Source organism: Miscanthus floridulus, chromosome 13 (genome assembly GCF_019320115.1).
Source record: "Miscanthus floridulus cultivar M001 chromosome 13, ASM1932011v1, whole genome shotgun sequence".
Classification (NCBI taxonomy): domain Eukaryota; kingdom Viridiplantae; phylum Streptophyta; class Magnoliopsida; order Poales; family Poaceae; genus Miscanthus; species Miscanthus floridulus.
In genome coordinates this window covers 68,739,418-68,763,727 of record NC_089592.1, presented here as the reverse complement: position 1 = coordinate 68,763,727, position 24,310 = coordinate 68,739,418, and the positions used below count along the sequence as shown (strand labels likewise).

Sequence of the window (24,310 nt, the reverse complement as noted above, 5' to 3'; positions counted from 1 at the left end):
TTTGGAACCGAGTTCTTGAATCCTTTATTGATATTCGCGTCATTCATATTTGCAATTTCAGATTGCGTGTTTTACCTTCTTGCTTGTGCTCTTCGATTCGCTTGCAGGAAAAGCCTTCTTGGCGAGGTCAATCAAGTTGTGCTTGGTTGATAACCAACGGAGCAGTGGTGTAACGGTTGCAGGGTTCGAATCGTGTCTGATTTGAAGCCGGATCACCAACGTCAAGATCTCCACAAATCGAACTTACCAGCTACCTCTCGGAAGATCGGGCCTGTACTCATCATCCAGGAGCCGAGAGCCGGGTTGATGTGCCTCGCCGTGGGCAGCTCGCCGGATGACTTCGGCGTGTCCATCATCGGCAACGTCCAGCAGCAGAACATGCACGTGCTGTTTGATGTGCGCAACCAGAAGTTCTCCTTCGCGCCCACAAAATGTGACGACATCTGAGCCATGCAACGTACAGCGAGCACTATTGCAGCCTGTCTAGCAAGCTAATAATTCGTGCTATCGGCGAACAACGAGCAAAGGATAAGCTTTAATTTGAGACATTGTCATATGTATTTATCATTTCGCTAGCAAAATAGTAATGTATCAGTCATTTTTTTTTTCCCAGCACCATAGGACTTTCGTGGCATCTGAAAGAAAAATAATGTATTAATTGATGGGTCTCGTGCCTCTTACACTTTAGTGGCATCTATCTAAAAAATAAAACAAGTTTGTATAGTAGCACAAAAGACATTATAAACGTCCGCCAAGGGAAAAAAAAAGTGAACAAATGAAAGCTAAGAGAATATAGATACATACTTTCATATAAAATGGGGTGCTTATAACATATTGTTACTTAATAGCAGGTACTAATAAGCATCTTCCGAAGGCTACCTAAACAGTCGTCGCAAAAAAAAGGCTACCTAAACAGGAGTAATATCTATGTTTAGGTGGTGGAGCCAAAAAGAAAAAGAAAAAACCTCAAGGAAGCAACCTGCATGTTTGGTTTGAGGTATCGCTCCATCCTGCTTGAGATGGTGCATCATGAGTCTATTCCTCAAATTTGGTGAGGTCACTCCATTTCTCATACTGCTACTAATTATTAGTTTATGAGGAAATAAGGTGGTGATTGACTAACTTACTCCTCAAACCAAACACCATATCGACTACTCAAAAGTAAAGGCCCCCCAAATCCACCCTCTTACTACCTTCTCCCACGGGTCAAGTAGGGGGCGACTCCACTAATTAGCGAACGACTTCTGGTTCCAAAACCAGTGATCAATCCCATGGCACCCGTGATTTTTCTTTTTCGGAAAAAAGTCATTCCCACATCTTTTATTTTTTGAAAAGTTACAAAGTTATACATATAACTGATGTGCATAATTTATTACGTGACAATTTATCACCACAACTTTTCATCATAACTTTTAAATTGTTTCTGTTTTGGAAAACATATTTCCATAACTTTTTATTTTTGGAAAGTACAAATTATAAACACAAATTATGTGAATAACTTTTTACAGAATAACTTATCATCACAATTTGTCATCATAATTTTCTGACTTTTGTTTTCTGAAAAAACTTTCCATTTTTAGAAATTACAAAGCCATGCTCACAACTTATGTTCATAAACTTTTATGTGACAAATTATTATGACAACTTCTCATCATAACTTTTGGAGATTTATAGTCATAACACTCAGTTAGATCGGAGAACTGAAAAAGTAAAAAAAAAGAGAAAAATGGTGAACAAGAAAAAATACGGTTCATGGCATCATATTATACGTTTACAGCTAGCACATGAATCCATATACAATCATGTAAAATAGACAGGTTAATCTCAAAAACATAAAAAAGGCAAAGAGAATAAAAATAAAAGGAGAAAATAAATAGAGAAAGAGAGACACACCTGACGAACGCGATGCAGGACTGGACCTGATCAGACTCCACGTGGCGCGTGGTGGAGAGTGACCGCTCATTTGGAAACGAGCGGTCGCCCACTAAATTGGATTTGGGAGTAGGCGGCTACATTTCTGTTGTTTTATTCTCACTCGTCATCCCCATTTCTTCTCTTATTCCACCCATGTTCCTGCACAGCCCCTTTGTCCTGCACTGTCCCATGCTCGTCTTCAATCAGATTTGTCGATACGGGGACCTAGGTAATGGAGACAGGGATCCTGATCTTCCGTCAGGTGATGGTAACTATCGTTGTGGCGGAGAATGACACACCGATCCGGCTTCAGATCGAAAGATCAAACCCTGCAATCTTAGCACCATAGCTCCTCTGGTTATCAACCAAGTCACGGACCAGGTTGACCTCGCCAAGAAGGCTAATCCCTGCCTACGCAACGAAGAACACAAGCAAGAACAAGAAAGATAGCAACCAAATTACAGATGAATGATTAATCTCACGAGTTGGGGTCTCACAAACCGAAGAACGGCGAAACTGTTTCTTAACAGAATAATCTAAGCAAAACCCAAAACCTAATGACGGCGGCGGCGTATGATTATAAAGGTCTTAGGGTCGTCGCCTACCCTGGACGCGCCCCCTAATGGGCCCAAACACGATACACGGTCCAACGGACCAAAAGTAGGTGTCGCAGCACCCTGGCAGATTCTGGACGCTGACTTGTTTCGACTATTCCTGTTGATTACGAAGAGGTTTTGAAGTGAAACCACTTGGATTGGCTTCCTTATCAAATTAGCTTTCCATCCATATGTGGATCATTGAAAACGGAGTTCGGACGCGTTCTGGGCGTCCGTTTTAGTGCAGACTGGTCCTGATGGCCGAGCCAGACTCGAACTCGGATTGGACTGGGCCTCTGGCTTGGCTTGGACGTCCTTGGTGGCCTCCTAAGGTGGTGGCCAAGGAGGAGGACGTCCAAGGCCATCTCTTAGGTGTTCTCCATCTTTTTGGAGCGTGCTCCAACTTGGGCCTGGGTCCCAAGAATGTCTAACAAGCCCATGACGACAGTGTAGCTCCCACCAGAAATAGCGATAGAATATATTGGTGATTTGGAGGCCTTTCCGACGTGATATTGAGATGGAACCAGATCTATTTGAAAGCTTATCAAACAAGCTTTCCATCAAGTGCTCATTGACCTCGATCGCACTCCGGATGGATGAGTTATGGCCTTCCCAATGAGGCACTATCGGGCTGCCGACGAACCGAAAGTTCAACTTTGATGAACTTCCATTATGAAACACATTTGAACCTACAATTAAATAGTGACATGTACATGTGGAACCAAGTGAATTATAACCAAAGCCACTATGCAAATATAGGAACGAGCGCACCTTATAATCATTGTTCGTATCCGAAGGTGCCATGTCCTCATCATCCTCCCCTTCTTGACAACAAACCGTCCTCGGTTTGGGATTAGCTGAAGGAAATGTTGTTGGTAGTAGCCAACATTGCTCCCCTTCTTGAAATTTAACATGTTTCTTTATAACAAAACTAGGGAAACTCGACATGACAAGATTATAGCAATTGAAATCCTTTGGTTGATCATACTTTTGTGCAATATTAGGAGATTTCAGAGTTAAACAAATATAGACACGATGCACCATGTACTCTCCTTTACAATTATATTTTTCAATAAAATGATATGTACAAGTAGACAACCATGACAATTCAACACATTTAAGTTTCTCTTCTAAACTACTAAGAGCATATAAAGTATCAAACTCAATATAACCCAAAGTATTTGAAGAATACAATAATTTCTTTTCTTTTTTTCGGTAGCAATGGGAAGCAAACGTTTATGTTCAGCACAAGTAATTGGTTCCAAAACATGGAAAACTGAATCATCATCAACTAATTCATCTTTATCACAAGGAACATCAAGCAAATTATCACGGGACAAAGATAAATCAAGAGAGGGTTCCACTAACAATTGCTCTATGATAGCATGGTTTATTGAAAAATTTAGTACATTAAGACAATTTTCACCTTTCGTGAGTGTAGCACCATGGACATTACCTGTGTTCTCAGCAGGAGTAATAGGTGCATTGTGAAGTGATGGTTCTGAATTTGCATATGAGGTTGTGAGCTCCTCATTTTCTTCCATGTCATCCTCTCGCTTATGGATATTATCCTGCAGAAGGTTAGTCATAGCAAGAGGAATAACAACAGATTCTTCCTCCAAATGGTGCACCTCATCATATGAAATCAAAATAGGAGGTGGATTAACAAAAGTTTCTCGCATAAGAAGTTTCATATCATTCCAAGTTTGAGGTTTATCAGAAGGATCTAAAGACTCACACCAAGATAAAGCAGAATGTCGCAAAACACTAGCTGCATTTTTTACCTTCCTCCTTGGACACATAAAGCGAGTAGCAAATATGTTGTCGATGGCAATTTCCCACTCCATGTACTCATCAGCACCTATACCATCATAAGTCGGTGGATACAAACAACCTGTCATTGTTAGAAGACAGCAAAAGACAATACAAAAATATTATCCCTATCAAATGACTACGTGGTTGCAGTGGTGTCACTTTTGACAGCAAGTGGAAGTGTCTTACCAAGCTCTTACAAAGTTTTTACCAATGCAAGCAGTGGGCGGTACAACCGGCGGCTGGTTTATGATACCTGTGAGGCAGTGGTACCGAGATTGCAAGGGTCTTTTTCTGTACCGATCTGAAGTATATGTGGAGCTTGGGAGGCACACAAAAGAACAAATATGTATATGTGGCACACAAGTCAGTGACAGACAGCAATATTGAATAAATGTCCAGAGCACTTGTCCTAGTTGCTGGCCTATACGTGTTCCTATCACCAGTTGTGATAAACAAGAGAGGAAACAAGGATGAAAGGAAACAAGTATTAAAGGTAGCAACGGATATGAACAAGGCAAAAGGTACCACAAACAATAGAGCTATTGAGTGTTCCTTATGTGCTCCTTTTCGATATCTTCTATTCTCTTTTACTATTTTTTTTCTTTTCTTTTTTTTGTTCAATCTTTTTTTTCTTGCTTTTGCTCTTTTGATATTTTTTTCTCAGCAAGGAGCACACAAGAATAAACCATAAAAAATTTGAGCTCAATTGAATAAAAGATGTGGCCTATAGAAAATTAGGACTGTGCTCTAAAAAGCATACCAAAACTTGTGGGCCCAGAAACTCAATTTTTCTAATCGAATTTCACAAATCTAATTTTTGCGAACCCAGCGTTGCTGGGATGAAATAGATCTAAAATTTTCTGGCGTTCTCCGTAGATATAAAATTTTCCCCGTTTCGAGTTCGGATGCAAAAGTTATGACTGTTTTAAGGAAGCTGCTCGAATCAGGGTTTTAGTAGACACAAGATGCAAACCGATGGTGATACGGAATAGCAGCGGGTGAAGGGATCAACACAAACTAGAAAAGAACACAATCTAAACCAGCAACAAGACTTTGATCTAGGACACAAACTCAACAAAGCGGACTCTGAAACTGAAATATGCAAAGGCTATGGCGCGGAAGGTTCTAGGACAGGAAAAACAAGTATGGCACTGGACTACGGGACGAATGTGAAACACTCAAACTAGGGAATAAAAGTGAACCTGACGGTATACCTTAGCTCTGATTACCACTTAATGGGGACGGGGATCCCGATCTTCCGTCAGGTGATGGTAACTATCGTTGTGGCGAAGAATGACACACCGATCCGGCTTCAGATCGAAAGATCGAACCCTGCAATCTTAGCACCATAGCTCCTCTGGTTATCAACCAAGTCACGGACCAGGTTGATCTCGCCAAGAAGGCTAATTCCTGCCTGCGCAACGAAGAACACAAGCAAGAACAAGAAAGATAGCAACCAAATTGCAGATGAATGATTAATCTCACGAGTTGGGGTCTCACAAACCGAAGAACGGCGAAACTGTTTCTTAACAGAATAATCTAAGCAAAATCCAAAACCTAATGACGGCGGCGGCGTATGATTATAAAGGTCTTATGGTCGTCGCCTACCCTGGACGCGCCCCCTAATGGGCCCAAACACGATACACGGTCCAACGGACCAAAAGTAGGTGTCGCAGCACCCTGACAGATTCTGGACGCTGACTTGTTTCGACTATTCCCGTGTGATGGCCGAGGCAGACTCGAACTCGGATTGGACTGGGCCTCTAGCTTGGCTTGGACGTCCTTGGTGGCCTCCTAAGGTGGTGGCCAAGGAGGAGGACGTCCAAGGCCATCTCTTAGGTGTTCTCCATCTTCTTAGGGCGTGCTCCAATTTGGGCCTGGGTCCCAAGGATGTCTAACAAGCCCATGACGACAGTGTAGCTCCCACCAGAAATAGCGACAGAATATATTGGTGATTTGGAGGCCTTGCCGACGTGATATTGAGATGGGGACCAGATCTATTTGAAAGCTTATCAAACAAGCTTTCCATCAAGTGCTCATTGACCTCGATCGCACTCCGGATGGATGAGTTATGGCCTTCCCAATGAGGCACTGTCGGGCTGCCGACGAACCAAAAGTTCAACTTTGATGAACTTCCATTATGAAACACATTTGAACCTACAATCAAATAGTGACATGTACATGTGGAACCAAATGAATTATAACCAAAGTCACTATGCAAATATAGGAACGAGTGCACCTTATAATCATTGTTCGTATCCGAAGGTGTCATGTCCTCATCACTAGGTGCCCGCCACTGTGGGTTCCTTATCGTGGCCAATCATCTCTAGCATGCCAGAGGCCGGATTTGGCCATACCAATGCTCGCCACTTCAGCCCCCCTCCATCCCAGCCACTCGGTGCCACCGTCAGACACTTTGCTTGCCATTTAGCCCTCTCCTCACTAACACCGCCCACCACTCTTTGCGGTATAGGCCCCCTCCTCACTGGCTGGCCCTAGCAAGGTATGGAATCGATTTTTAGAATCGCATATAATATGAAATTGATTTTAGAATTGCATACTATGAAAATTATTCTAGTTTTTCCTTTGCGGATGATGATGTTGATAATGGCATGAACTAGACCCGAGCATTCTTGATCTGGCCTGGCCCGCAACAAATTAGTGGATAGGGCCTGGACAGTGAGATGCAAGGTCGAAATAAACTTCTCTACCCGAGCTCGACCTGATTTATTTAATTGAATTCTTTTCACACTAAAAATAGTGAGTAGCTCGCCATGTAACTCCCTAGTGTTAAGCAAGTGCATTTAATATGCATCTTATGAGCATAATTAAGCATCCCTCATTCATATTTGTGCATTTCATGATGTTTTGATCGAAGTGCCCACATGAAGTGATATTGATGAAGTTTTGACCATAAAATTTGCAATCAAACTCAGCTAGATTAATGGTTTTGACCCTGGTTCATGCTCAACCTGAAAGCTTGGCAAAGCAGTTTTTGGAGCTCATTATCTTCAAATCGTTTGATCAATTCACTAATGCACCAACAAAAAATATAGATCAAACCTCTATCTTAGTTTTGATGGATTTGCATTTGTTTTCAGAACGTTGGTCGTCATCTTTGCAAATACAAGTAAATCTTTTATTATTTTTTGGATTATAAATTGTGCCTAAATTTGTCTAAGTATCTAACAATATGCAGCTACACAAGCCCCCGGTTTGCTAATATATGTATATAGAACACTGCAGTGGTGACCGCGGCAGGTCATTTCAGTCTCTGGTCATCCGCTAACAAACCAACACCGACACTAATGGAGTAGGGTTGATGGCCTAGTGAAGTAGTACATCTATAAAGTAAAGCAATATCTGAGACTTCCAGCACCAGCGAAGCCTATAAAATGCCACGCACTCCACCACTACCAGCACCACTCAAGACAACACAATGCCTCGGTGTCGCACACGATTTGCAACTATACTGCTAGCAGCATCCATCCAAGACATGGCGCCGTCTACTTTCTTCTTGCTCCTTGCATCCCTCCTGGTCTCTTTCACTAGAGAATAGACCTTTCATCCGAAGTTAAAATGGGCTCTAGTCCTGGTATTTTTTTGTGCCAGGGACTAGAGAGACCTTTAGTCTCGGTTGATGTATCCAACCGGGACTAAAGGTCCCTACCCAACGGCTACTGCGCTCGGCACAGTGGTAGGGGACATTTAGTCCCGGTTGGAGCCACCAACCAGGACTAAAGATATACTTTTACTTCCGGTTGGTGTATCCAACTGGGACTAAAGGTCTCTGCCACCTCTGTCTGGCGCAGGAGCCGTTGGGAGGGACCTTTAGTCCCGGTTGGATCCACCAACCGGGACTAAAGGTCCCCCCTTTATATATCGGTCGTCTCCTTCTTCCTCCCCGAGCCCGAGCTCAGCACATTTTGAAGCTCACTGCAAGTGTTCTTGCTTCCTCCCTCCATTGTTCCTCCATCCATTCTTCGATTCCTCCATCGATTTCTTCGATTCCTCCGTCGATTCTTCAGTTGTAAAGGTTACAAATCTCATACTCTCATTTTTCACCATTGTCTTATCTCATTTTGTTCACTATATATATATGGTTCACTATATATAAAATCACTTCAAGCTTGCATATTTATATGAAGGAAGGTTAAAGTAGCTATTAAAAACTAGTATTCACCGTTCATTTGTAGCATGCATAGCACACTTCATTGTTTAGAGATATAGAGAATTTTAGAGTTTTTTAATTTTATTTGTTTATAAAATGAGAAATTTATAGTGTATTAAAAAATGAGTATAGGGACTAGTGCCTCCGACTGGTATGACAGATGCAATGCAAGGCCGTGCAATAGAAAGCAAATCCATTCTCTTTTGACGATACGCCCGAACAGCCGGGCCTGACAGATTTGGTGGTTGAATGGGTCTGTCGGCCGTCGCCGTGCGACTGTACGACAAAGAACGGCATCGATTGACCATAGTATTTTATTGTCCGGAGTCCGGTCCGGGGTGCAATGCAACGCAATGACAATTGACAATGCGTTGCTAGGTCAAAATATGGTCATTTCTATGGACTCCGCGACTAAACATTTTATTTTAACTTTTTATGAAATGAAAAACTTAGAAAATAGTTAGAAAATTATAGAAAATCCGTACTTGTTGAACTTGCGGACCGTGTTCAGCTCGGCCAGCATGTTCTCTGCCGAGCGATAACGGACATCAAGGAGGAGCTTTGATTCTATGAGGGAGAGCGGCAACGGTCGTGGAAGACCGTGTTCCCTTCCTCGTAGAATCAGAGCTCTTCCTTGACCAAGTACGGTGCCGTCCAGTGGAGAAATGCTCGCCGAGATGATCACGTAAGCAAGGTCAACTAGTACGGATGGTTATTTATTAAAACATGTTTTTGAACTATAAATCCTGCTGGCCGTCTTCTTCCTCCCCGAGCCCGCCCGAGAGCTTAAGTTCAAATTTAAGCAGTGTTCTTACTCTTTCTCCATCCATTCTTTGATTTCTAGTTAATTTGCGGAAATATCATGTGAATTACTTATCTGCCGCAGTAAAAGACGAGAACACAATGACCATTAAAAATATCATTGTTTAGAGATATATATAATTTTATAGTTTCTTAATTTTATTTGTTTATAAAATGAGAAATTTAGAGTATATTAAAAATGAGTATAGAGAGTAGATGTCAACTACTTCCGGGTCCTCGGCCTCTCATGGGTTTCCAAAGCGACTTAGGTCGGGCCTCCCTCTCATTCCATGCGGTAAGTGTCGTGATGAGACGAAGATTGTGATGGAGTACCGAGTGAAGAAGGAGGGTCCCAACAAGGATCGTATCTTCTACAAGTGTCCGGATCGCAATGTGAGTTATTTTATCGTATTTAATGATTATGGTTAGTTTATACCTATTTTCATGATGGTTGTGATTAAAGTTCTAATTTTTTGTTTTAATTTCAGTGGGATGGCAGTGGACGATGTTCAGGCTTCTACTGGGAGGAAGAGTATGTTGAACTCGTGCAAAAATATCTTGCACAACAGGCAGATACGGTGGCTAATGAGGCAGTGATCCAGCCGAAGAAGCCCAAAGATGTTGCACAATCAGGGGATCTGTCTGTTTTAGTTGAGATTGGTCGTGAAATCCTTGTGCTCCTGAAATGTATTTTAGCTTTAGTTCTTTTAGTTGTAGTTGAGATTGTCTACATTGTAGCGATGCTTTCATAAATTTGTACCTTTTGTGGTAGCACACATGTTGTATAAATAATTAATTATGATCTAGATTTTAATATGACATTTATGTCATATAATGCAGATGAGCCGGCATTGGATGTACAATGCTGATCGTCGCTCCCAAGAGTTCATTGACGGCGTGCATTCTTTGTTACGTGCGGCCGAGGCAAACAAACGCGATGGTTTCATGTGCTGCCCATGTGCCATATGTAAGAATACGGTGAAATATCCTTGCTCAAGGACTCTTCATTCACACTTGTTGAAGTCGGGTTTCATGCCAAACTATATTTGTTGGACGAAGCACGGAGAAACCGGCGTTGTAATGGAAGAAGGTGAAGAAGAATAATGCGACGACAATGATATTATTCCCGATGGTGCGTGCTTCAATGATACTGCAATGGGAGAAGCTGAAGAAGAGGTTGAAAGGTCCTTGTTTGGTTTTGGTAATTGAGTGACAACTTAGGTGGACTAATTGTGTTTATGTGAGATACACAGGTGATTAGTCACACAGGTACATGTGTGTGAGCAACATATGCCATGAAGGTGAAAATGGCTTGGAGATGTTGCAAAGCTCACACATGTGATGATGAAGGAGCTTAAATGCACATGAGACATGACATTGAGTCATGTGATCAAGGTGGAGAAGATCAAGACAAGACTTGGCTTGATGGACCGGTTGCAAGCGTGAAGGGCAAGTCAAAGGCTTTAGAGTGATGGACCGCGTGGCGGTGAAGCTTGAGCAAGACTTAGCGCCGATGGACGATGGCAACGGTGAAGAGCAAGTAAAGTCAAGATCGATGAACCAATATGATCACGTGATGATATGAAGTGGATCATATCATTGTTGATCGTGTTGGTGCATGTGTTGCATCGACATTGGAGGAGATGGAATGGAATGCGCAAGGCAAAGGTATAACCTAGGGCATTTCATTTCACCGGTCATAGGTGTGTAAAGAAGTTTATGACCAGGTTTAGGATAGATGGCCGTACTATCAAGAGGGGCAAACTTGTTTGTATATCGGTCATCTAGTGCCACTCGAGTGATCTAACTTTGCATTGTCGCTAGGATCGAGTGGCGTGGCAAGTTGAGTGGCTAACATCCTTTGGGAAATGATTGTGAAAATGCTAACACACATACACATGATGGTGTACACTTGGTGGTGTTGGCACATTTACAAAGGAGGTGGTGTTTGCAGGGGTGAGATGGGTTTCGGGAAAATGGAATGCCTATTTTCTATTACGCCGGATGCAAATTCTTGTGGTTAGCACACTTGAGCAATGGTGAAGAGAATGGAGGAGATGCCAGCGTCGGTCAAGTGACCGGACGCTGGATCCAAAAGCACCGGACGCTGACTGCCTGCGTCCGGTCACGCTGATGTGGAGTGTAGCAGTAGCTGGAGAGTGACCGGACGCTGGTGCTGCGTCCGATCGCGTTCGACCGGACGCGTCCGGTTATGCTCGAGAGCTTACTGGAAACGACTAGACGCTGAGGGTCCAGCGTCTGGTCAGTTGAAGCTACAACGTCCGGTCAGGTCAAGTGACCGTTGGAACTAGGACACATGGCCGTCTACGGGCGACTGGACGCTGAGGTCCAGCGTCCGGTCAACACGACCGGAGCGTCCGGTCGGCCCGACCGTTGCCCAGTGAAGGGGTAACGGCTAGTTTAGCCCTTGGGGCTATAAATAGAAGTGGCCTTCGGCCATGGCTGGTGCTGAGCACCTCAAGGGACTTAGTGTCCATGCTTGTGAGTGCTTGGGAGCCCTCCATCACACATATACTTGATAGTGATCATTCGATTGTGTGAGTGAGCGATTCTAGTGCAATTGCATCGTGAGGTTGCATCGAGTGACACTAGGTGATCGAGTTGCAAGCCGGTGGTGCTTGTTACTCTTGGAGGTTGCCACTTCCTAGACGGCTTGGTGGTGGTCTTCATTGAAGCGCACAAGAAGCTTGTGCGGCGCTCCGGAGAAGTGCTTGTGAGGGGCATTGTGCTCGCCCCGCGGGAGCCGCGAAGAGCAACTCTAGTAAAGCGTGTCATTGAGCTACCCTCACTCAAGGGGTAGGTTCTTGCGGTGCCCGACATGCGGGCTTAGCGGGTGATGCTAATTAGCCACCGAACCACCAAGTGAGCGGTCGACACAATGGGGACTAGCGTGTTGGCAAACACGTGAACCTTGGGAGAAAAATCATCATGTCAACCTTGTTCTTCCCGTTGGTTTGCATCCCCATTACACAAGCTTGCAATTACTTTCATATACATTGAGCTTGTGTTGTTGCTTTAGTAATTAGTTAGTTTGTGTAGCTTGCTAATTATCTTCTTGCTTGTGTAGCATAGAAGTGGCTCCCTTGCGTGGCTAATTTGGTTTTAGTAACCTTGTTAGTCACATTGCTTAGTTTGTGTAGCTAAGTATTTGCGCTCTCTAATTAGGCATTGGTTGCCTTGTTATTGAGCATTGCTAGTGAGCTTTGTTAGCTTTGTACTTTTGCTTACTAGCATGTGTAGGAGCTTCCTTGTTGCTTAAAATACTAGTGGCATAGGTTTGTGTAACCTTGCTCTTAGAATTGTTTAGGAGAGCTCTAACTAGCCCGGCACCTTTGTTGCATAATTGTTATCTTTGCAAGGTGCTAGTGAACATATATAGTGGGGTATAGTCTTAGCTAGACCGCTAGTTTTAATTCCACATTTGTATCGGTTAGCCGACGCGATTAATTTTAGAAAAGACTATTCACCCCCCCCCCCTTTAGTCTGCCATCTCGACCCTTCAGAGGTAGCCACAGAAGATGAGCCTGCTGATGATCTTTGTCAGGTCATTCGTGATGCACAAAGAGAATGTGAAAGTGAAAAGGAGAAGATCAAGTTTGAGCGGATGCTAGAAGATCACAACAATTGTTGTACCTAACTTGTGATGCAGGGCAGAAAAAGTTGGGAACCACACTAGAATTGCTGCAATGGAAGGCAAAGAATGGTGTATCTGACAAGGGATTTGGAGAGTTACTAAAAATCCAAAAGAAGATGCTTCCGAAGGACAATGAATTGCCCGCCACTACCTATGAAGCAAAATAAGTTGTCTGTCCTATGGGGCTAGAAATCGAGAAGATACATGCATGTCCTAATGACTGCATGCTGTACCGTGGCAAAGAGTACGAGAAATTGGATGCATGCCCGGTATGCCATGCATCGCGGTATAAGATCAGGCGAGATGACCCTGGTGATGTTGAGGGCGAACGTCCGTGGAACAAAATCCCTGCCAAGGTTATGTGGTATGCTCCTATAATACCATGCTTGAAACGTCTGTTCAGAAACAAAGAACATGCAAAATTGTTGCGATGGCACAAAGAAGACCGTAAGGTAGACAATATGTTGAGACACCCTGCTGATGGGTCCCAGTAGAGAGCAATCGACAGAGAATTCCCGGAGTTTGCAAATGACGCAAGAAACTTAAGGTTTGCTTTAAGTACAGATGGTATCAATCCTTTTGGAGAGCAGAACAGTAGTCATAACACTTGGCCTGTTACTCTAAGTATCTACAACCTTCCTCCTTGTTATGCATGAAGCGAAAGTTCATTATGATGCCTGTGCTCATCCAAGGCCCAAAGCAACCTGGCAATGACATTGATGTGTACCTAAGACCACTTATTGACGAACTTCTCATTTTGTGGAATAAAGAAGGTGTACGTGTATGGGATGAGTACAAACAGGAACACTTTGATCTGCGAGCATTGTTGTTCGTAACAATCAATGATTGACATGCTCTAAGTAATCTTTCAGGACAGTCAAACAAGGGATATAATGCATGCACACACTGCTTCAGTGATATTAGAGGTGTATTCTTGAAAAAATGTCGAAAGGTCGTGTACCTTGGCCATCGTCGATTTCTTCCTGCAAATCACCCCGTAAGAAAGAAAGGCAAGTATTTTAAAGGGAAGGCAGACCACCTGACCAAGCCTCGCAACCAAACCGGTGAGGATGTACTCGATATGGTCAATGATGTGAAAGTTGTCTTTGGAAAAGGACATGGCAGCCAACCTGTTTCGAACGACGCTAACGGTCACGCACCCATGTGGAAGAAGTCCATATTTTGGGACCTACCCTATTGGCAAGTCCTAGAGGTCCGCAGCTCGATCGACATGATGCACCTGACGAAGAATCTTTATGTGAACCTGCTAGGCTTCATGGGTGTGTATGGAAAGCCTAAGGACACATTTGAAGCATGATAGGACCTACGTTGTTTGAGAGAAAGAGACAACCTGCATCCAGAGAAGACAGATGATGGACGCCATTACTTACGTCCTGCTAGCTACACTCTAAGCAAAGAGGAGAAGGAAATCATGTTTGAATGCTTAAACAACATCAAGGTACCATCTGGATTCTCCTCGAATATAAAGGGTATTATAAATGTGCCAGAGAAGAAATTCTATAACTTAAAGTCCCATGACTGTCACGTTCTCATGACGCAATTACTTCCAGTTGCATTAAGAGGAATTCTACCTCCAAATGTACGTCTAGCCACCGTGAAGCTACGTGCATTCCTCAATGCAATTTCTCAGAAGGCAATTGATCCAACTGATCTAGCTAAACTACAGAATGATGTGGTTCAATATCTTGTCAGCTTTGAGTTGATGTTCCCTCCTTCCTTCTTTGATATCATGACACACCTCCTAGTTCACCTAGTCAAAGAGATTTTCATTCTCGGTCCTATGTTCCTACACAACATGTTCCCCTTAGAGAGATTCATAGGAGTCCTGAAGAAATATGTTCACAACCGTGCTCGCCCAAAAGGAAGCATCGCCAAGGGCTATGGAATAGAAGAGGTCATTGAGTTCTGTGTTGACTTTATTCCCGACCTTGACTCGATTGGTGTTCCTGAATCGAGACATGAGGGGAGACTAAGCAGAAAGGGGACACTAGGGAGGAAAACATATATTGGTACGGAGGATGATTATTTCAATATAGCGCACTACACAGTTCTACAGAACTCCTCTTTGGTAGATCCGTATATTGAAACACACAAGGATCTCTTACGATCCGAGTTTCCAGGGAAGACTGAAGCTTGGATTACGCGTAAGCACATGGAAACTTTCGGCGGTTGGTTGCGAAAAAAATGTCAAGGTGATGAGAGCATCCATGAGCAACTGTATTTATTGGCTATGCAACCATCATGGCATATCGTAACATACAAAGGGTATGAGATAAATGGGAACATATTCTATACAGTAGCCCAAGATAAAAGGAGTACCAACCAAAATAGTGGTGTCCGCATAGATGCCACAGACCCGAATGGGAATAAGCAGACATATTATGGCCGCATAGATAAAATATGGAAACTAGAATATGCACCTACTTTGAAGATCCCATTGTTCAAGTGCCAATGGGTCAAGGTGACTGGAGGCGGGGTAACAGTAGACAATGAGTATGGAATGACAACAGTAGACCTTAGTAATATTGGGTACAAAGACGAATCATTCGTCCTTGCCAAGGATATGAATTAGGTGTTCTATATCAATGATATGTCTACCAAACCAAAAAGAGGGAAAAACGATAATGACTCAATCAAAGAGCCAAAGCGCCACATAGTTCTTTCAGGGAAAAGAGTCATCGTGGGAATTGAGGACAAGTCGGACATGTCAGAAGATTATGAAAAGTGTGACCGAATTCTGCCCTTCAAAGTGAACAAAGACCCTAGCATCTTGGTAAATGATGAGGACACTCCATGGTTACGACGCGATCATAACCAAGGGACATACATAAAGAAGAAGTCCACTGCTTTGCCCACTTGATGATATAGTGATTTAATGTAGTGTGTGTTTGAGATATTATGTAATAATTGTGAATTCAGATGTTTATTATGTCGTGTTTCAAATTAAATCAATGTTTGATTTGGTGGGATTTCTCTCTCGAAAAGTAAAATTAGATATTGAGTGATGAAAAATTAAAATATTAACATTAAACTGATGTGAAAACAAATTTCCTGTCCAAAACCAATAGTTTTAATAATTTTAATTAAACACTACATTTTTGCATTAACGAAATAATAAATATTAGTTACATTATGTTTTACAATTATAACAAAAAAATAAAAAAAGTTAGGTTATAGATTTTTCCTATGTGCAATAAAGAAAAAGAAAATCCATATTTTTAACAAAATAATTTTATGCCTTTTATTTAATTTACTATGTATTTAACAAGAAAATCCATATTTCTATTAAAAAAGTTTGCTCAAAACAGGCGGGAAACGAAAACTGTAGGCTACCTTTACTCCCGGGTGGGAAGCCCATCCGGGAGTAAAGGTGGGCTGCAGTTTCGTGGCCCGCCAAAAAAACTCTTTACTCCCGGTGCATGTTACCAACCGGGAGTAAAGATATATCTTTACTCCCGGTTGGTAACACGCACCGGGAGTAAAAAGACCTTTACTCCCGGTTGGTAAGACGCACCGGAAGTAAAGGACCTTTACTCCCGGCTGGTGGCTGGCACCGGGAGTAAATCTCCCTGGTATATAACCGCCAGCGCCTGGCGCAGATCGATCCGCTCCTCTTCTTCCTCGTCGAACACCGCCGCCCTCTTCTTCCTCGCGCCGCCGTCCGTTCGCCTTCCGTGACACCGCCGCCATCTTCTTCCTCGTGCGGCCTCCACCGCGCGCGCCCGTGGCCCTCCTCCGCGCGCGCCCATGGCCCTCCACCGCGCCCTCCTCCGCGCGCGTCCGAGGCCCGGCCTCCACTGCCGAGGTGATCATCAATTCGTCTCTCTGTACATTCTCAGACGATGGAAAACTTCAAAAATGTTATATTTTGCTGTGATACCGAATATAGATGTTCTAAAGTAAATTACAAATGTCGTAGATTTTATATACGCAAATATCATATAAAAATGAAGGAAAACTTCAACGTTTCTTTATTTGTGAACTTTGAATACAGATATAATATATTAATGTTGCTAAAGTAATATGAGCGTTACATATTTTTTCGGGAAGACTATCTTCAAACTTTATATCATAGCATCAGAGACGAAGTACTGTACCTGTAGAAGAAAAAAATAAATTCTTATCATTTCGGAAATAGTAATGGTTATATTAGCAATAAGACACATATACTTACATTTCATAATGACTTATACTTACATTACCAGCATAGAATTTTCTCATATGATGAATGACTACATTGTTCACATGGTACATAGGATCACAACATCACGCACCGACACCGCCCCGGCCCGCCTCACGTCGTTGTCGTCAGCACGCCAGCCTGCCTCACGTCGTCGTCAGCACACCGGCCCCCGCGCCGACACATATATATACGTCATTTGTATTCATATGCATGTATATATACGTCGCGGAGCACCGCCGCCCTCGTTCGCCCATGCGTTTCTATGTATACGACGGAGCACCGCCGCCCTCGTTCACCCATGTGTACAAACATATATACGGCGGAGTGAGCACCGCCACTCTTGTCACACCGCCCTCTCTCGCGGCCTAGTCGATCAACATTCGTATTATCGTTAACGCTAAACAATCACACCAGGGCGAACCGCGCTGTTGATGTCACCGACGTGGTTTGCCCTAGTCACCGACGTAATTCGCCCTCGATCGTTTATGTATAGCCCTAATTCGCCCTAGTACCAACGCAGTTCACCCTAGTGTGGCGAATTGCGTCCATGACCGAGGGGCAAGATTTAATAATGCATATTGTTCGTAGATTTTACGCATGTAAGCAAAGATTTGACGTACTATATATTGGTTTTGTTTCTTAAAGCTAGATGGCCGACCCGAGAAACATGGATGAGGAGGAGTTGATGATGAATTTGATCAACACTGGCACTCAAGTTGCCGGCGATGATGGTGCTAACAATAACGTGCAAGAGGATACAGATGACGGGAGTCAGTACTTAGCTCTTGAACAAAATGAGCAACAACATATTGGTCAAGTATATATTTTTTATTATTAGCTATATATATTATCATATGTCTTATGTGTGCTCATGACATTAAAAATAATGTTTATGTTTTGTAGCCCTCTGGATTGACATCAACAACTACAACGAAGAGTAAAAATGTTCGAGGTCCCAAAAAGCCATTGGAGGGCCGCTTCATCATCTTGGAGTTCAATGTGGATACAGGCGAACCAGGGGGGGCCAAATAAAATGAAATCCGTGCACCACTGTGGTTACCTTGTACGGGACCGGCTCCCGATCAGTACCCGCGAATGGAAGAAGAAGACCAATGCTCCTCATATCAGTTTTGTCTCCGATCGTGACAAGACATTAATTTAGAATGATGTCTTGGAACATTTCACGCTCCAAACAGATGGTTATGGTGATATAATAGATAGTGATGAATTGAAGGAGCGAGTTAGGGATTGGGCAATGAAGAAGATGGCCACCCAGTTTCAGACTTGGAAGAAACACTTATACACGATGTATGTCAAGAAAAACATAGCACCAGATTTTACTGTCCCAGGCCCAATCTCAAAGCAGAGGCCCTATTGGGATGAGTTTGTACAGTACAAGACGTCGGAAGAGGGTGTGAGTCTGGTGATAAAGAACCAACGTAATGCCCAACAGAAGACATACCACCATAACTTGGGATCAGGTGGCTACCCGACTGCCATGAAGAAGTGGAACAAAATGGAAGCAGACCTTCTTGCCAAGGGTATCACACCAGAATCACTCGAGTGGGGAGAGCGTGCAAAGAATTGGTTTTTCGTTCATAGGGGAACACTGGACCAGGAGACAGGGAAGTGCGTTTATGGCGTAAGACTGCAAGAAGCAGCAGAAAGATTGTTTTATGCTCAGAGAGCTACTGCTAGTGGTGCGTTCAGGCCCAACAGAGAGAAGGATGAACTGACATACGCCATCGGGACTATTGAACACGGTGGCCGAACTAGAGGCAAAGGAAGTGTCTCGTGGGAGCATGGATTCCCTCAGGACAGACCTTCCTACAGAAGCCGCCAGAGAAAGAAGGAAGAAGAGGCATAGTGGCTCTAGAGGTTAGAGGAAGCGGTGCGTGAAGCACAGGAGCGGGAAAAAACCTTAAAGCGAGAATGCAGGAGGAAATCAGAAGGCAAGTGCAAATAGCAGTGAGTGCAAGCAAGCAGACATCAGAGCCAGGAATCAACATTAGCCAATCTGTTCAGTTGAAAAGCAGCTGCGCTTCCACAGAGATACCAAATCAAGGGGACACAGGACTGCACTTCCCTGTGGATGATGTCACTGAACCTTTTACATCGTGTGATCTACACATTCCGAAGGGGAATTCCACAATCAAGGTGGCTATCGGTCTTGTTAATCCTATCGACCGAACCAAGACACCAAGAATTCATGGGAATATAATCCAAGAAGGATATGCTACCATCTCGGTAGATAAAGCTAAAAAAGGTTTTAGTGATTTGCCTCTTGACATTCCTGGAGGTGATGGCAAGAAGACTCTAGGAGAAGCAGAGAAGACATTCATTCTATGGCGCAAGCGCTACATCATCATTCCCGGGATGTCGCCTCCACCTCCTCCTGAACTACCTCACCATAGGTGCGGATGAAAACACTACATCATTAATTTATATTGTCTTAAATAATTAACAATCTGCTCATAATAACATGTCATTCCTTTTTTTGTAGCAGATCCTCCCCCAACCTAAATCCAATTGTTCAATCGCCAGATCATCATAGTGCTCTATACGATGACAATGTGTTGGAAGGCGAGGCTGCATCCACACCATCTCCAAGGAGGTCTCCAACGCCGCAGCCGCCACCTCCAAGGAGGTCTCCAACGCCGCTGCCACCACCTCCAAGGAGGTCTCCAACGCCTCCCCCGCCCCCGCCTACCAAGAAGCCAAGTACTAAGAGGCCAGCCCCGCAAAAGAAGAACCAGTCCCCACCGGCAAAGAAAGCCACCGTGAAACCAATGGCTATTTCCAAAATAATATTTGAACAGAAGGAAGAAGTAACTGATGCATATAAAAAAGATATGTCCAGATTCTATGACAAACTTAAAAAGAATCAAGAAGCAAGGAGAAACCCGTAGAAACCGTACTTCTTCGTAGCTCCAGATATTCTAAGAAAAAAGGTGGCTTCTTACCAGCAACAACAGCGAGAATCTCGTAAGCCGTCCAAATCAACGTTACCGGACTATGACCGCACTCTCACCAAGTCAATTGAGGCAGCACAGAAAAAGAAACAGGCAGGGAAAGGAGTTGCACAACTCGGACAACAATCGCACTAATCAGTCCCCCCCGCTAGTTGTTGGTAATGAATATGGTTTAAATTTAGGATTAATGCATCAGGCAAACATACCTCCGGATGTCGATTTGGATCACCTTGGTAAATTTATTGATGAGACTAGTCTCAACCTTTACCAGATGTTTGGTGATGGAAACATTGAGAGTGCGGCGGAGGTTGATATTTGGAAGAAAAAATTTGTACTAGGCCAGAGTCTATACAACTCTCAAGCCTTATCTGATCTGGAGACGCAAATGTACCTGCTAAACAAGTGGTACATGCAGGCGTCTACCGGTGGAGACTTCTGCGTTGGTGTCAGAATTAGAGACGAACATTGGTTCCGTGGCGATGATGTTATGTATGTTGACTTTGTAGAATTTTATCAACTATGCCACCTGACCTCTCTGGACAAAGTTATCATTAGCTGCTATTGCTTGTAAGTAATAATTCTTTCGATCTATTATTAAACTCATCATATGTGTGTATATGCATATAAATTATCCTAACAAGTACTATATATATATGCAGATTTACAATGACGGAGCTCAGAAAGGAAGGCTGCAATAAAATTGGTTTTGTTGATCCCCATATAGTATTCAAAGACCCAGTTACTCTAAAGACTAATTGGAAGTCTGAGTCAGAGAGTAACCTCATGAACTTCTTAGTGAACCAACGCCACAAAAAGGATATACTCTTTCCCTACAACTTCAAGTGAGTGTTAATAATGTCGATCATCCTTAATGGCTCATATGTTGATTCTAGTTAATTAATGAGTGTTATGCGTTATATCCTATAAACACATGCAACAATCACTGGATATTGATGGATATCGATCTGGTGAAAAGTCACTTGATAATCTATGACTCGATGAGAAAACCACAACAAGACTATCAAGATATGATAGATATTATCCAGAGGTAATTTCGCTATCTCTAGCAACTATATATACACACAAACATGATGATTAACTATATCTGATGATGTGGCAAATTTTTTATTGGGCAGTGTTTGGAAAACCTTTATTGACAAGCAACACATGGAAAAATGCAAAACGCCACTGAATGTAATCCCTTTGAAAATAAGTCCCATGAATCGCATCATCTTTATTAATTAAACATATAGCTTTCACCAAATCACCAGATTGGATGACAAATCTTTTTCTCGTAAAGTGGTGTCTGAGGCAGGAACATGGAAACAACTACTGTGGTTACTATGTTTGCAAGTTTATCAAGGTGGTCTCCCAAAGAACTTCTACAGAGAGACTCAAAGTACGTTAAAAATAAACTATATATTTATTTAATTATTATTATTAATTGTGTTACTATGTCTTTATATATATATATATATATATATATATATATATATATATATATATCTTTTTTGTACATATATTAATTTATTTTCCTTTAATTCAAACCTGTAGGCTCGATGGTTGGAGGAAAAGATCATACGGCAAGACCAAATCAAAGTAATTCAAGAGTCTATAGCCGGATTTTTTAATGAGCATGTCATCAATTCCAAGGGCGAGTTCTACTTTGACCCAACACTGCCATTGAAGCCAAGCTAGAGGATGAGAAGAAACTTGTTATATCACAACAACTGTAATGCAATCTTTTGTAATATATGCACATGAAATAATATAATGTAAAATACACATATGCATGCATGCATGTAAATATATATATGATGCATGCATATATATATATATATATATATATATATATATATATATATATATATATATATATATATATATATATATATATTTCTATGCTTGAATTGTGTAATTTAATACGTTCATTGTGCTTGAACCGAAACATACTATACGCGCTTATAGATGTATAATTAGCAGCGTACAATACGACTTCGAAAACCTATTTCGAAAAGAAAACAAAAAAATGAAAAGAAAAGAAAAAAGAAAAAAAAAACCTTTAGTCCCGGTTCGTATTACCAACCGGGAGTAAAGGGTGCCGGCCATCGTGGCATGTCAGGAGGCATCTTTAGTCTCGTTTGGTGTTACCCACCGGGACCAAAGGTCCCCCTTTAGTCCCGGTTCTCGACCCGGGACTAAAGGACCCCTTTAGTCCTGAATGCTTGCTCCCGGGTGAAGAATCGGAACTAGAGGGGGTTCCCCACCTAGAATAAAGCTCTGTTCTCTACCGGTGTTTGGCGGCTCCATCGGATGCCTCGTTTGATCTCCGCACCGAGCTCAACCATCCCTACGCCGGCAGCTTGCTCTCGAAACACGAGATATGCTCCGTGACGCCGCCAGGGCGAGCAAGGCCCGGCGTGCGTGGAACCATTGTGCCGATCGGCAGGTTGGACCATACACCGACCGTCAGCATCGGCACTCCACCACAGCCGCGCACACTAATCCTCCACACAGGCAGTGCAAGCTCTTCGATACTAGAGAGGACCGCGAACCTCTGCATGACCCTGCCAAGTCGTCCTCCTTTGCCACCGCCCCTTGCGATGGCAGACTGTGTGAGACGGGCAGCTTCAACACCAAGAACTGCTCGAGAAACAAAAGCCATCTACACCTACAAATATGGCAGCGCCAAGACCAAAGGCGAGCTGGCGTCCGAGACCTCCACCTTCGGCGAGCACGGCAGAGTCTCGGACTCTCGGTCTCCCTCGACTTCGGGTGCGGAAAGCTCACCTCCGGTAGCGTCCACGGAGCCTCCGGTATCCTAGGGATCAGCCCGGACAAGTTGTCTTTGGTCTCGCAGCTACAGATACCGAGGTTCTCCTACTGCCTCACTCCTTTCCTCGATCGCAATACGACTAGCCATATTTTCTTCGGGGCAACGGCCGACCTGTCCAAGTACAGGACCACAGGGCCAATCCAGACAACCTCACTTGTGACCAACCCAGATTGCAGCAACTACTACTACTACGTGCCCTTGATCGGGATCTCTTTTTGGACGAAGTGGCTCAACGTGCCCGTGTCGAGCTTCTCCATTGGACCCGATGGCAGTGGTGGCACCTTCGTTGACTCAGGAGACACGACCGGCATGCTCCCGTCAGTGGCCATGGAGGCCCTTAAGGAGGCTCTGGTGGAGGCCGTGAAGCTACCAGTTGTGAATGCCACGGACTACTACGAGCTTTGCTTCCAGCTGCCGAACGGCATAGCTGTGGAGACGGTGCAAGTGCCACCGCTGGTGTACCACTTCGACGGTGGTGCCACGATGTTGCTTCGGCGAGACAGCTTCATGGTCGAGGTGAGTGCAGGAAGGATGTACCTATTGATCAGCTCGGGTGCCCGAGGGGCCATCTTCGGCAACTATCAGCAACAGAATATGCACGTACTCCTTCGCACCCACACAGTGCAATCAGATTTGAGGTGTGAAATGAGCCTCCACTTTGGAGTGGAGTAGCCTAGTGCACAAGTAATAATAGTTTCCAAGGTAATTGTGTCCAACATGCTTTACGGACCTAGACGTTGGCATGAGTGAAAAGAAGAAAAAGAAAAGAGAAGAGAAGGAAAAAAATAGAAAAAAAAATGAACGAAAAATGAAAGAAACTCACTCCGACTTTGGCATGAGTGTAGCTGCCAGTTCTAGTGTTTATTAGGAAACATATGTACGGACCTAGACGTGTCAGAATCAGAATCCAAAAAATGAGAAACTACATAGAAGGAATATATATATAGGAATATATAAGAAAGAAAAAGAAAGACGGGACGACTAGCACCCGGACGTCCTGGGCGCAGCTCCCAGCCATCCGATTCAAGCTGTCCGAGCTGTCCGATCGTCCGAGCCGTCCGATTCACTAGCGCGCAAACACCCGTCCTTTGTCTCTGTTCCCCATCGCACTTCGATGCCCAGTCCTCTGTACCCAAGTGGGCTCATCTTCCCCGGCGCACCCCTCTACCGGCCCCCGGCGCGCCGCGCTCGTCGACGCCCAGCACGCCATGCCCCCATCCTTCGTCTCCATCCCCAAGCGCACATCGATGCCCCGTCCCTTGTCCCCCAACCCCAACACACTCCATCCTCCAGTCCCTGAGGAGCCCTGTCGAACGGCCCCGACGCGCTACGCCTGCCGGCCGCCA

At 43.7% G+C, this 24,310-nt stretch overlaps 1 pseudogene; it reads left to right on the top strand.

Moving 5' to 3' along the window:
* The first annotated feature begins 306 nt into the window (after positions 1 to 306).
* LOC136499968 (aspartic proteinase nepenthesin-1-like) lies at positions 307 to 23,636 on the top strand (annotated as a pseudogene).
* Positions 23,637 to 24,310: the final 674 nt, after the last annotated feature.